Source organism: Aedes albopictus, chromosome 3 (assembly GCF_035046485.1).
Source record: "Aedes albopictus strain Foshan chromosome 3, AalbF5, whole genome shotgun sequence".
In the NCBI taxonomy this organism is placed as follows: domain Eukaryota; kingdom Metazoa; phylum Arthropoda; class Insecta; order Diptera; family Culicidae; genus Aedes; species Aedes albopictus.
The window spans coordinates 299,194,976-299,208,061 of record NC_085138.1 but is presented as its reverse complement, the minus strand read 5'-3'; the positions used below and the strand labels follow the sequence as shown (position 1 = coordinate 299,208,061).

General features: G+C 39.8%; 1 protein-coding gene across 2 annotated transcripts in view; it reads right to left on the bottom strand.

Moving 5' to 3' along the window:
* LOC109405258 (homeobox protein extradenticle) overlaps positions 1-13,086 on the bottom strand; it is a 136,890-nt gene that overhangs the window by 64,569 nt on the left and 59,235 nt on the right. The window lies entirely within an intron of this gene.

Genomic DNA, 13,086 nt, shown 5'->3' with positions numbered 1-13,086 from the left:
TTTACTTGATACCTGTGCGTTAACCGCTTCGGATATTTGGGCCCAGAATCTCCTCCCACACTCGCAGAACATCGTCATGTACTTTGTGGACGAACCCTTGACGGGTTAAACCAACTGAACGCCACTTCAAACTGACATTGAACCAAGAATCGCAAAATCACTCACAATTTGCATTAGCGATAAGCCAAAAGAGCAGTTGTAGCTGCCACGATGATGATGATCATCATCATTACCATCGTCACCGCCGAGGACATGCCGGAGAAGTGGTTTTGGTATCAAACCGCAAATTGTGCAGTTCCATCCCCATCGCATTGCAGCCTCAAAGTCCGTTTTACCTGTTGTCATTTTTCAGCGCTTATACCTGCGGACGGACGCTGGACGCTGACTGGCTGTTGCATTTTGGCTCCCCTCGAGCCATCATCATCGTTGTTGTGTGTGCTGCCGCCCGGTTTGAAACGTTCGAAACGCACCAGCAGATGAATAAATTTGCAATTGGAGACAGTAATCGTAAAATATGTTTATTCGATTCCTGTGCACCTATACCGCGTGTGGACCCCTGTTTCTCCCAGTGGCAGTCCGCGCTTTGCAAGTACGGTGATCCCTCCACGTTGGGCGTAAAGGTGGAAACCGCGGATCTGGAGTTGTGTAGCAGATGCGTTGCATCACAAACATACATAGGTATGGTAACATCAAAACTGTTTTTGAAAGCAAAATTAAGTTAACTAAGTACTAAAGCATGAACGGCCCCATATAGCCGATGCAGTAAGCGCACGGGTATTAAGCAAGACCATGCTTAGGGTAACGGGTTTGATTCCCGGCCTGTCCATGACCTTCTCGTGAACGAAATTTCCTTGACTTCCTTGGGCATAGAGTGTCTTCGTGACCGCTACACGAGACGAAGTATATCATTGCGGGTAGAGATAGAGGCAAGACTAGTGGTGTTAGGGTCGAGATAGTGATTGATGGGAATGTGTTAAAAGTTTTTGAAGAAATTGTATATCTTGGATTACTGTGACACATGACAATGATGTTCCCCATGCACCCATAAGGTAGCAAGGTGAGAAGCTTGGTGAAATCTTTCTAATTTTGCTTCTTTCTGGTTCAACAAGAAAGAAATCGATGTCAATGCAGATGGAAGCCTCCACGTGGGTCTTCTTATTCTTATTCTTCTTTGTGGCTCTACGTCTCCACTGGGATTTGGCCTGCCTCGCTTCAACTTAGTGTTCTCTGAGCACTTCCACAGTTATTAATTGAAGGACTTTCTTCGCCTGCCATTGCATGAATTTGTATATTGTGAGGCAAGTACAATGATACACTATGCCCACCGCATCAGGAGAAAATAGCTGAAGAATACCAAACTCAGGTATGGAAAACCGATTACCTACAACCTGAATGAGGTATTAAGAAGCCCTGCATAAGAGGTAAAATACCTAAAATAATAATTGGTGTGTATTCTGTGCATAACACGTGAATAATGACATCAGGTATGGCAATACCTAAATAATAATCGACGATTTTTCCATACAAATAGTGATTTTTCCATAATTGAATAATATCTCAACCAGTTCTCAACACCAAACCAATAACTCGTTGAGGTATTTTATCAATACCTACAGAATACCGAAATAAGTTATTTCCACCGACCAATACCTTGTCTTGGTATGATACCTGACTTTGGTATGCTGCAGTTATGTTTCAGTTATTCGTTCCTGCTCGGACAGGGAATCGAGAAAATTTTCCCGACCGGAACGGGAATCGAACCCGCCGTCTCCGGATTGGCGATCCATAGCCTTAATCACTAGGCTAACTGGAGACTCCACATAGATAAAGTCCGTCCAAAATGGGTGGATTACTGTACTGTACGGACACGGTTAGGGCCGATTGCTGTTGACATCGGCCGGCCATATCGATGATTGCCCTCCCGTTGTTGATGAAGTTGCGTGTTTTTGCGAGTGCAGACGAAAAAAAAACTGCACCGCAGTTCTCATATTTGGCCTGTGTGAGGATGTGTCGTCCATCTGTATGCAGAGTTGAACCGCCGCCGCCCGCCAAGTCAGTCACAGTGCAGTGGTTACGGCGGAAGCATGTCGTCCCCATAGAGCGGCAGTTGTCCGGGGGTGGTGGCAAGGGATTCGTTCTTACTTTTATTTGCACGCCTGCTCTCGGAATGAGAGAAGGCACTCATTATACATACAGAGTCGCAGTTGATACAGGTAGGATCTCCAATACGTAGCAGGCGGTTTTTTTTTCTCGGCACGCTCTTGAATTCGAAATTTATCTGTATGGTAATTTTGTCACTTGACATATTGTAATTTGCAATTAAAAAGCGGCGGACGGTGATTGGAAAAAGAAGACTTCGTAATGGGTGAGTTGAACCAAATCGAGGGAGGGTGGATGGAAAACTGCCGCCTTGGGGTGTACCTATGAGACATACAAAATTGTGGGGGAAACTGGAGGCGGAGATGGTAATTGACACTGATAAGATTATGTTTTAACGGGAAATGAGGAAAAATGCCTCAGAAACGAGCAGAATTCGTTCAGGAGTCCCTGCACGCATACCAGGAACCGACATATTATCGAACTTGAATGAACCTAAAATCTTCCTTTACAGGATTTCGGTTTATGGTCTAACCTTTCAGAAAAGCCTTGGTTCAAAATATTCTATCGGCGAAAAATGAAATAAATCATGTTTGAAGATTTTCCACTATTTTGTAGTAATTCAGAGCATTATTTGGATGATTAATTTAGCTCAGACCAAGTCTTTAGTGTCTTTTAACCATGAAATTTCTATCCATTATTTTATAGTAAAATACTTGTTAACCCTTATGTGGCCGACAGGGTACCCAGGTACCCAGCGCCCATTTAAAAAGCACGGTGTAGAAAAAAGCAAAAAGTTTGTCGGACACATAACGGTTAACTAACTTGTTACGGTTTTTCTCTTCAGTCTATGTGCGAACAACCGGTATCTGTGGGTTATGGCCAGCCCAAGGTAGTCTACCGTATTTTTACCTCAATAATTTCTATTTATTTTTAATAACATAAAAATCGACCTGCACGATTTCCATATTGAGTCTCAAATAAACAATATCCATTACATAACATCGGAATGGCTACGGTTTGCGGCGCCAATTGTTTGAAATATTGTAAGCAACGGAGTGTGAGTTCGATTCCCACTACAACAGAAAAAATACTCCATTGGGCCACTGGATGTCGCATATTTTGTCCATTTGTTGGTAGACAACAGAGAAGTTGTGGTTATAGTAAACAGTAACGTCGGAGATGACAAGAGATTAATCAACGCAATTTGTTAGACTTTGACATCTTTTTGTCTAATTAAATCCTGATCTATATTTTGGATTGAAACAAAAGGACTGTTAAGGCTAGACTAGACAAGATCAGAATAATACCGAACAAAGTTCCCCACAGTTGATCGTAAAGGTTCAAAGGGATCTTATTCTTTTTGGGAAATTAAGCAAGATTTCTGCGCAATTGCTGTAGTAATTGTAGACTTTCACACTAAACCACTTTTTAAAAGCTTGAGCTTGATTGGCCAACCGTGAATGCTACTCCAGTATCACTACTCACACAAGGAGCCAATGAGATCTGCCGGGGACTAGCAGTCATCTTCAGTGTGTGACGGTCAATGTGGGGAATGGAAAGGAAGTGATGATTGCAATCATGTGCATCCATATCAGACCGATATACCTCTGCATCTGCTCAATTTCATGCGAATGTTGGAGTGTTGATGGGATATGGTTGGCTTGGCAGAGTGTTCACGCGCGTATGCCAGGCGGGCACTCTAAACTACTTTTTAAAAATAGAATAATGCTTGTTGACTCATGTTTGCATGCTTATCAACTACTAATATGTGAGGGAAATTTCGATCAAAAAGATCGATTAACCCTTTTTTGTTAGGTTTTTTTTTCATAGCAACCAGTTGTTTCATCTATTGTGGTAGGGCCGTTCAAGCTACAAAAGCATATACAGGGTGACTGGTAATTCGTGTTACACCCGAAAGGAGGTGAAAGTAAACCATATTTGCAGCAAAAAATTGTTCTACAGGTAGGTCCGGAAATCACTGCTAAGTGAGTTATTCAAAAATTAGTGTTTTTAAATTACCCCATCTTTAAACATCTCTAACTCAGAAACTATGAACCGTATAATCAATCTAAGCGCATGGATAGAAAGCTTAAAGCTTTGTATTTTAATGCTCTTTGGACAGGTAATTGATAAAAAGTCATTTAAGTGCAGAAATTTTGACATTTATGTAAAAAGTGCCTAAAAATGTACCCCTTTTTCACCTTTTTTGATAGTTTATTCGTGAAAAACGTGATAAATGTGAGAAATGTTCTTCTACAAAACATTCATTTTTTGATACGCTACCAAACTGTCCTTTAGTGCAACATTGTATCTTTCATAGTTTTGTCACAATCTTGAATTCAAAATCTGGTGAAATAAATCAATGTTTTTATTGCAATACTGTCTGGCAACCCTACACGTTTGCTTGCTGTTGGTCGTCGTGCGCATGGCAACGAAGTCCGGCGTCGCGGTGGCGGTCATCGTTTGACAGAGCCAACAGTGAACGGGAAATTGCGCGCAATGTTTATGAATCAATCTCAAGGCATCCTTTTCTTTGGGTGAAGATTCAATTCGCCTAGATGCCATACACCCAAACCCACTCACTGGTAGAATTTAGCGAGATCATAACGCTGGGTGGCACCGTTTTAAGGGATATTCAAACCTACGGGCCGAGACTGCACGGTAAAAATTCTGCACGCTAGATGTAAGGGAAAAATCCCTTAACTATTCAATGTCGTAATCAACATGATCAGAAGTGCTTTTCCTTTGAGATCGCAATGCTGTCAGTGTTGATTTGAGGACCAAAACAAACCCACCAGAGAAATCAACAGAAAATCCCTTCGATTTGCACTACTGTAAAAAGCAATACGATCCAAAGTGAAAAGTTGTTGATTTGGTAATGACTGTTTTGGGCATGAAAGTAAATATAGATGAAAGGCGGTAGAAAGTGCTTCGCTTCGATTCGCACCTCTCTAACAGATGTGAAGCAGTGTAATGGTAAAATAGTTGATCGTGACTCTAAAGGTCCTGGTATCGAATCTGGCTGTACACATTTTTTTTTTAAATTTTAGTTTTGAAATCAAAACATTGTCAACAACGAATTGATGTGAAGTTACATTAAAATTGAAGAGGCATTGGATGTTCTTTGTCAAATGATATGTAATTGATAACAAACTGATTGAACAGTAGTGCGAATTCAAGTGCCAATCAGTTTATATCACAGTGCAGATTTTTTACCGTGTGGGTCCGGGCCGGGGCCGCGGCCGAGACGCGATAGGGCTTTTGTCGCTTCGTTCTCACTGCACACAATACTCACCGGGCTATAGCGCCTGCGCACCAACAATTTATGTTGCGCGAACGCACGCACAGTATGAAGCGGTTGCCATTTATTTTTGTTTTTTTTGCGCACTTTCTCCAGTGTGTTTGATGTACATTCATCCAGAACTTTCTTTTGTAATTTCTACAGGAATCTGGGATTCCTCCAGCTTTTTTTATGATTTCCCTTGGAATGCTTTCTGGGACTCTCCCGTAGTTCTTTCTGGAAAACCTCTAATGAGGTTCTTCTAGGAGTCCTTCCTGGTATTTCTCCAGCTACTCCGTCTGGGTTTTTGTCCTTTAGCTCTACTAAAATTTCTTCTGGGATACTTTCAAGAACTGGTTTAGAATTTTTCTCCAGAAATTCTTCCAGGAGTAGCTTCCCACAGTTTATTTATTTTCAGTTCAACGGGAAGCCCTCCTGATGTTCCTGAGAGTGAGTCCAGGAGCTCCCCAGGCATTCCTCCAGGCCACCCCCAAAAAATACCAAGGGAATTTCTTAAGAATTAGTTCAAGAATTCCTCCAGCATTTGTCGTAGAATCACCCTAGGATTTTACTGGGAATTTCTCCATTATAACTCTGGTAATTAATGCAGGAGTTCTCCAGCAATAATGCATGTTTCTCTTCAGGATTTTTCCCGAAAATTACTGAAGGACTCAAGGGATTTCTCCAGAAATTCCTGCATTAATACCACCAGGACTTCCTCAAGGGATTCCTCCAAAAAATCCTCCACGATGCCAGCTAAAAATTCTTCCAGTAGTTCTTCCAGGAATAACTCCAGAAATTCATCTCGAAATTCCTACAGGAATTTCTCTTCAGGAATTGTAGAAGGGATTTCATCAGGAATTCTTCCAGGGATTTCACAAGACAATTTTTCAATAAATTGCTCCAAGACTTTCTCTAAGAATTCCTGCAAGGATTCATCTAGGAATTCCTCTGACGATTCCTCTAGAATTTTTTCCACGGTGTCCTCCAAAAATTCTTCCAGTTATTCCTCCATGAGTTCCTGCAGGAATTTATCCCGAAATTCTACCAGGAAATCCTGCAGGGATTCCTCCAGGAATCGCACCATAAATTCTTCCTGTAATTGCTGCAGGAGATTCTCTAGAGGTTCCTCCAAGGATTCCTCTAGAATTCCTTCTAGAATTTCTCCCTGGAAATCATCAAGAAATTCCTCTAGAAATTCCGTCAGTAATTCCTCCGGAAATTCCTTCAGTAATTCCTCACAGAATTCCTCTAGGAATTTCTACAGGGATTTCTTCAAAAATTTCTCCAGAAAGTACTCCAGGCATTTCTCCAGGAATTACTTCATGAATTTCTCCATAAATTATTCCAGGAATTCCTCCAGAAATTACTTCAGGTACTACTCCAGGAGTTCCTCCAAGAATTCCAACGGAAATTGCTCAAGGCATACCTCCAGAAATTCCATCAGGTATTTTTCCAGGAAGTCTTTTTGGAAATACTCCAGGCATAACTCCAAGAATTTCTCCGTGAGTTACTCCAGGTATTCCTACAGGATTCTTACAGATGTTTATCCAGTAACTACTGCAAGATGTCCTCCATTTTTTTCCAGGAATTCCTCCAGTGATTCCTTCATAAATTTCTCCAGTAAATGCTCCAGAAAATTCTTTAGAGATTCCTTCAGAATTCCTTCCTGTATTTCCTCCAGGAAATCGTCCAGAAATTTCGCCAGTGATTCCTTTAATAAATCTTCTATGGATTCCTCCAGGAGTTCGTACAGAATATCCTCCAGAAATTTCTCCAGACATTCCTCCAGAAAACACTCCAGAAATTCCTCTAAGAATTTCGCCAGTTATTTCTTTCGTCCAGAAATTTCGCCAGTGATTCCTTCAATAAATATTCTAGGGATTCCCCCAGGAATTCCTACAGAATATCCACCAGAAATTCTTCCAGGCATTACTCCAGGAATTCCTACAGAAAATACTCCAGGAATTCCTCCAGGAATTCATCCACGAACTTTTCCAGAAATTCCTCACGGAATTCCTCCGAAAATTTCTCCAAGAATTCTTTCAGGAATTTTTCCATAAAGTCTTCCAGGATATACTCCATGAATTACTCCAAGAATTGCTTCAGGAATAACTCGAGGAATTCCTCCAAAAATTCCTCCAAGAATTCCTTCAGGAATTCTTCCATAAAGTCTTCCAGGAAATACTCCATTAATTACTCCAAGAATTGCTAGAGTTATTCCTCTCTAGGAATTCCTCCACGAATTGCTTCAGAAATGACTTCGGAGATTCCTACGGGAATTCTTCCAGGAACTACTTCAGACTGTCCTCAAAAAAATTCTTCAGGAATTCTACAAGGAAATACTTACGGGATTCCTCCAAGAATTACTCCAGGAACTACTCCAGGAAAGCCGTCAAGAAATCCTCCCGGAAACAATCCTGAAGGAATTCTTGGAGGAATTTTTGGAGGAATTTCTGGAGAAGTTCGTGGATGAATTCCTGGAGTAATTCCTGGTAGAATTCCTGGAGGAATTCGTGGAGTATTTTCTGGAGAAATTCCTAGAGGAATGCCTGGATGAATTTCTGGTGGATATTCTGTAGGAATTCCTGGAGGAATTCCAAGAAGATTTATTAAAGGAATCACTGGCGAAATTCTTAGAGAAACTCCTGGAGTGTTTTCTGAAGGAGTGCCTGGAGGATTTTCTGGTGGATATATTGTAGGAATTGCTGGAGGAATTCCTAGACAATTTATTGAAGGAATCACTGGCGAAATTCTTGGAGGATTTCCTGGAGTGTTTTCTGGAGGAATTCCTGGATGAATTTCTGATGGATATTCTGTAGGAATTCCTGGAGGAATCCCTAGAAGATTTATTGAACGAATCACTGGCGAAATTCTAAGAGGAGTTGCTGGGGGAATTCCTGGAGGAATTTCTAGACGATTTCATGGAGGAAATTCAGGAAGCAATTCTGGAGGAATCTCTAAAGAATTTTCTGGAGCATTGACTTCTAGTTATTCCTCCATGAGTTCCTACAGGAATTTATCCCAAAATTCTACCAAGAAATCTAGCAGGGATTCCTCCAGGAATTCCTCCAGAAAATCCTCATGGGATTCCTTCAGGAATTCCTTCAGGAATTCCTTCAAGAATTCCTTCAAGGAATGCTCCCGTGAATCATCCAGAGATGCCTCCAGGAATTCCTTCAAGGGTTCATTCAGGAATTCCTCCTGGGATTCCACTATAAATTCCTCCTGTAATTGCTGCAGGAGATTCTCTAGAGATTCCTCCAAGGATTCCTCTAGAATTCCTTCCAGAATTTCTCCCAGGAAATCATCAAGAAATTCCTCCAGGAATTCCTTCAGTAATTCCTCACAGAATTCCTCTAGGAATTTCTACAGGGATTTCTTAAAAAAATTCTCCAGAAAGTAGTCCATGCATTTCTTCAAGAATTACTTTATGAATTTCTCCATAAATTATTCCAGGAATTCCTCCAGAAATTACTTCAGGTACTACTCCAGGAATTCCTTCAGGAATTTCTCTGGAAATTCCGAAAGGAATACCTCCAGAGATTCCATCAGGTATTTTTCCAGGCAGTCTTCTTGGAAATACTGCAGGCATAACTCCAAGAATTTCTCCGTGAATTACTCCAGATATTCCTACAGGATTCCTACAGGTGTTTATCCAGGAACTACTGCAAGATGTCCTCCAAATTTTTTTCCCAGGAATTCCTCCAGTGATTCCTTCATAAATTTCTCCAGTAAATGCTCCAGAAAATTCTTTAGAGGTTCCTCTTGAATTCCTTCCTGAATTTCCTCCAGGAAATCGTCCAGAAATTCGTCCAGGAATTCCCCCAGCAATTCCTCTAAGATTTTCGCCAGTGATTCGTTCAATAAATCTTCTAGGGATTCCTCCAGGAATTCCTACAGGATATCCACCAGAAACTCATCCAGGAATTCCTCCAGAAAATACTCCAGGAATTCCTCCAAGAATTTCGCCAGTGATTCCTTCAATTAATCGTCTAGGAATTCCTCCAGCAATTCCTACAGAATATCCACCAGAAAATCCTCCAAGCACTCCTCCAGAAAACACTCCAGGAGTTCCTCTAAGAATTTCGCCAGTGATTCCTTTAATAAATCTTCTAGGTATTCCTCCAGGAATCCCTACAAAATATCCATCAGAAATTCATCCAGGCATTCCTCCAGGAATTTCTCCAGAAAATACTCCACGAATTCCTCCAGGAATTCCACCAGGAATTACTCCAGGAATTCATCCACGAACTTCTCCAGAAATTCCTCCAAAAATTCCTCCAAGAATTCCTTCAGGAATTCTACCATAAAGTATTCCAGGAAATACTCCATTAATTACTCCACGACTTGCTTCAGGAATAACTCTAGAAAATCCTCCAGGTATTTCTCCAGGAATGACTTCAGGGATTCCTACGGGAATTTTTCCAGAAACTACTTCAGAATATCCTCAAAAAAATCCTCCAGGAATTCTACAAGGAAATACTTACGGGATTTCTCTAAGAACGACTCCAGGAATTCTTCTAGGATCTACTCCAGGGATTCCTGCACGAATTCCTCCTGGAAACAATCCAAGAATTCCCATAATTTCTCTTTGAATTACTCCTGGAATTCATAAAAAAACCTTCCGGAATTTTTCCAAAATTCCTCCCAGAATTCCTTTTAGAAATACCTCATGGAAATGCTTGAAGAATTTATTCAGAAATTCTTTAAAGAGCAGCTTCAGAAGTGGCTCCAATCTTTTAGGAATTCCTTCATGAATTATTTCAGGAATTCCTCTTTCTCCTGAATTCGTCCTGAAATTCTTCCCGAAATTTCTGAAGGTTTTATTTTAGAAATTCCTCAAGAATTTTTTCAGGAAGGCCTCCAGAAATTCCTCTCAGAAACACTCTAAGAATTTCTCCATGAATTACTTCAAGGCTTTCTTCAAAAACTATTCCAGAGCCTACTCTAGGAATTACTCCAGGATTTCCTCAAGAAATGTCTCTAGAATTTCCTCCACGAATTCCTTCGGTTAATCTTCCAGGAATTCCTCCCGGAATTATCTCAGGAACAGGAATTCTTTAAAGAGCTACTCCAGGGATTCCTCTGGGAAGCGCTTCATATTCTTTTTTCAGGAATAGCTCCAGAAACTCCGTTAGAACTTACTCTAAGAATTCCTCCAGGAATCACTACAGTATTCCTCTAGGTAGGATGTCATCCGGAAATTTATCTAAGAATTCCTCCCAGGAGTTCCTTCGGAGTTTCTTTCAGGAATTACTCCCTGGAAGAATCCCTGGTGTAATCCTTGGAGGAACTCTCATAATTATGGCCTGCAGAATACATACAATCATACTGAGCTGACAATTGACATACATATTTACAGTTTAACAGTAAGTATTATTTTATCATTTTTTTTTCAAAAATGGTGTAGACATCAAGAAAGCTTAAACATATCCATGAATATTTACTAAATTACGATGAGTTTGAAAATATCATGCATTGAAAACACATGCCAAAACTGCAATGTGATTATGTTATTAAATATTTTTTGAATTGCAAAATTGTCATTCTTCAAGTTCGGTATGGGGGTTTCCAAAATGTTAAGTACATTTTTATTGGAAATTATTATAATTGCATAAAAAACTATTTTTTAATTCAAACTTATCTTATTAATGTTTTATTCTTTGCATGATCTGAACTAGTGATCTACCACAGACACTAAATAATTATTCAAGTACTACCACATCTTGAGTCGTGCAATGTTCTTCAACTGCAATTCACTAAAACCATTGATGGGGTTGATGATGAAACTGGGCTTGTTAGTGGAATATTACGCGTTGCAAGAAAAATTATGAAACGATCACAGCAGCCTTTGCTGACTGAACGTTGTTTTGCTTTTTGACAGTCCCATGATTGTGCTTTTCTCACATATGATTCAGTTATATTTATTATTCATCGCTCACAGAACAGCACTAGAAAATTTATAAGTACACTAGATGTTTTGAAGGATCAAAATAAAAGCGTTAACGGTTCGGACATCCGTTTCATAAATGTGTCCGGAAGTCCTGGCTCGAAATGCTATAGCTGTCATATCTTATATTTTAATACGAGACCGAGACGCGGGCAATGCCAATACGAAACATCCTGGGTACGTTCTGGATTGACTCCTGAAATGCATGATGGTGCTGATGGTGCTTTCATAAATCATTCTGCCACTACATTACTCTTGGGGGTTTGCGATAAAACGCAAATAATCAATCAAGGACACACCTGATTTCACACAATATGTGAAATGCGTTAACAAATACGTCCCAAAGAAAACCTAGGTTTTATGCGTTGACCAAAGCCCTTCAAACAGCTACATTTAAAGCCCAATTCTACCATTCTACCGCGATATATTTTCTTCATCCCATCCAAACCACAGTCAGTGATAGCTGATGTTTATTAAAATACAAATTTAAATCAACGCATACTGTTCCACTTTTCTTCAGTGCGGGGATAGCCCATGCGCGTAATTTCTCCACCGGGATCCAAATTTTTAAATTTCCGCATAATCGTGTTAAGTACTGTTCTTTTCAATTCCACTAAGATTTTTCATCCTTTGACAGATACGTATTTCGACCTCAACTGTAAGGTCGTCTTCAGTGTCTTGTACTTGACTCGACTCAGTCAAGTACAAGACACTTGAGTCGAGTCAAGTACAAGACACTGAATACGACCTTACAGTTGAGGTCAAAATACGTATCTGTCAAAGGATGCAAATTCTTAGTAGAATTGAAAGGAACAGTACTTAACACGATTTTCTTTTTACTTTCAATTGATGAGCTTAACACACGGCAGACTTTCATGGGCTGGTCATACCACATGGCTGCCGGAAAACGAAATGCAATCATAATACAAGGGAAGAAGCCATAGGGATCATACTCGGCCGCGAAAACGTTATTGAATTAGTTGTAGTTGGGTAGGGTTCAACGGAATTTGAAGCTTTAGGTGATAAAAGGTGTCTGTCCCATAACCTTATGGATATTAATTATCAGTAAGGCATTGATTACCTGGAGGATTTCGGGTTCAAAAGTAGCAAGTAAGTAATAAAGTATACTATTCTAAGATATTTCTCAAAAATTGTATGGCTATCAGACACTAAAGATTTGGTTGAAGCTAAATTAATCATCAAAAGAAATGTTCTAATGTACTGCAATTCTATAGAAAATTTTCAAATATGACTTATTTCATTTTTCACCGATAGAATATTTTGAACCAAGGCTTTTCTGAAAGGTTAAACCATAAACTGAAACCCTGTGAAAGAAGATTTTAGGTTCATTCAAGTTCGATAATATGCCGGTTGCTGGTATGCGTGCCCTGTAATAAGATTTCCTCTGTATTAAAATCACGAAACGAAAGATAGTTTGTGTTGCTTTACTGGTGTGAGAAAAGATTCATTTATTGCAATCGCGACTGCTAGCTTGAATAATCGATTTGATGAGCTCGTTTTACACAATTTGTGCTTTGAATACTTTTAAATTGCTGCATTCATAGAATAATAATAATTGAATGCAATATATTTGGATATGTAAAATTTTAGAACATACATTGTTTTATATTCCTTTTTTATGCAACTTGGAGATTAAACAAACACACATCTATGCGAATCTGCTGCTTGTGCCATAACTTTCGACTTGACCATTGATCACATGCTTTTTGTTTGTACATAGAAAACAAGACCG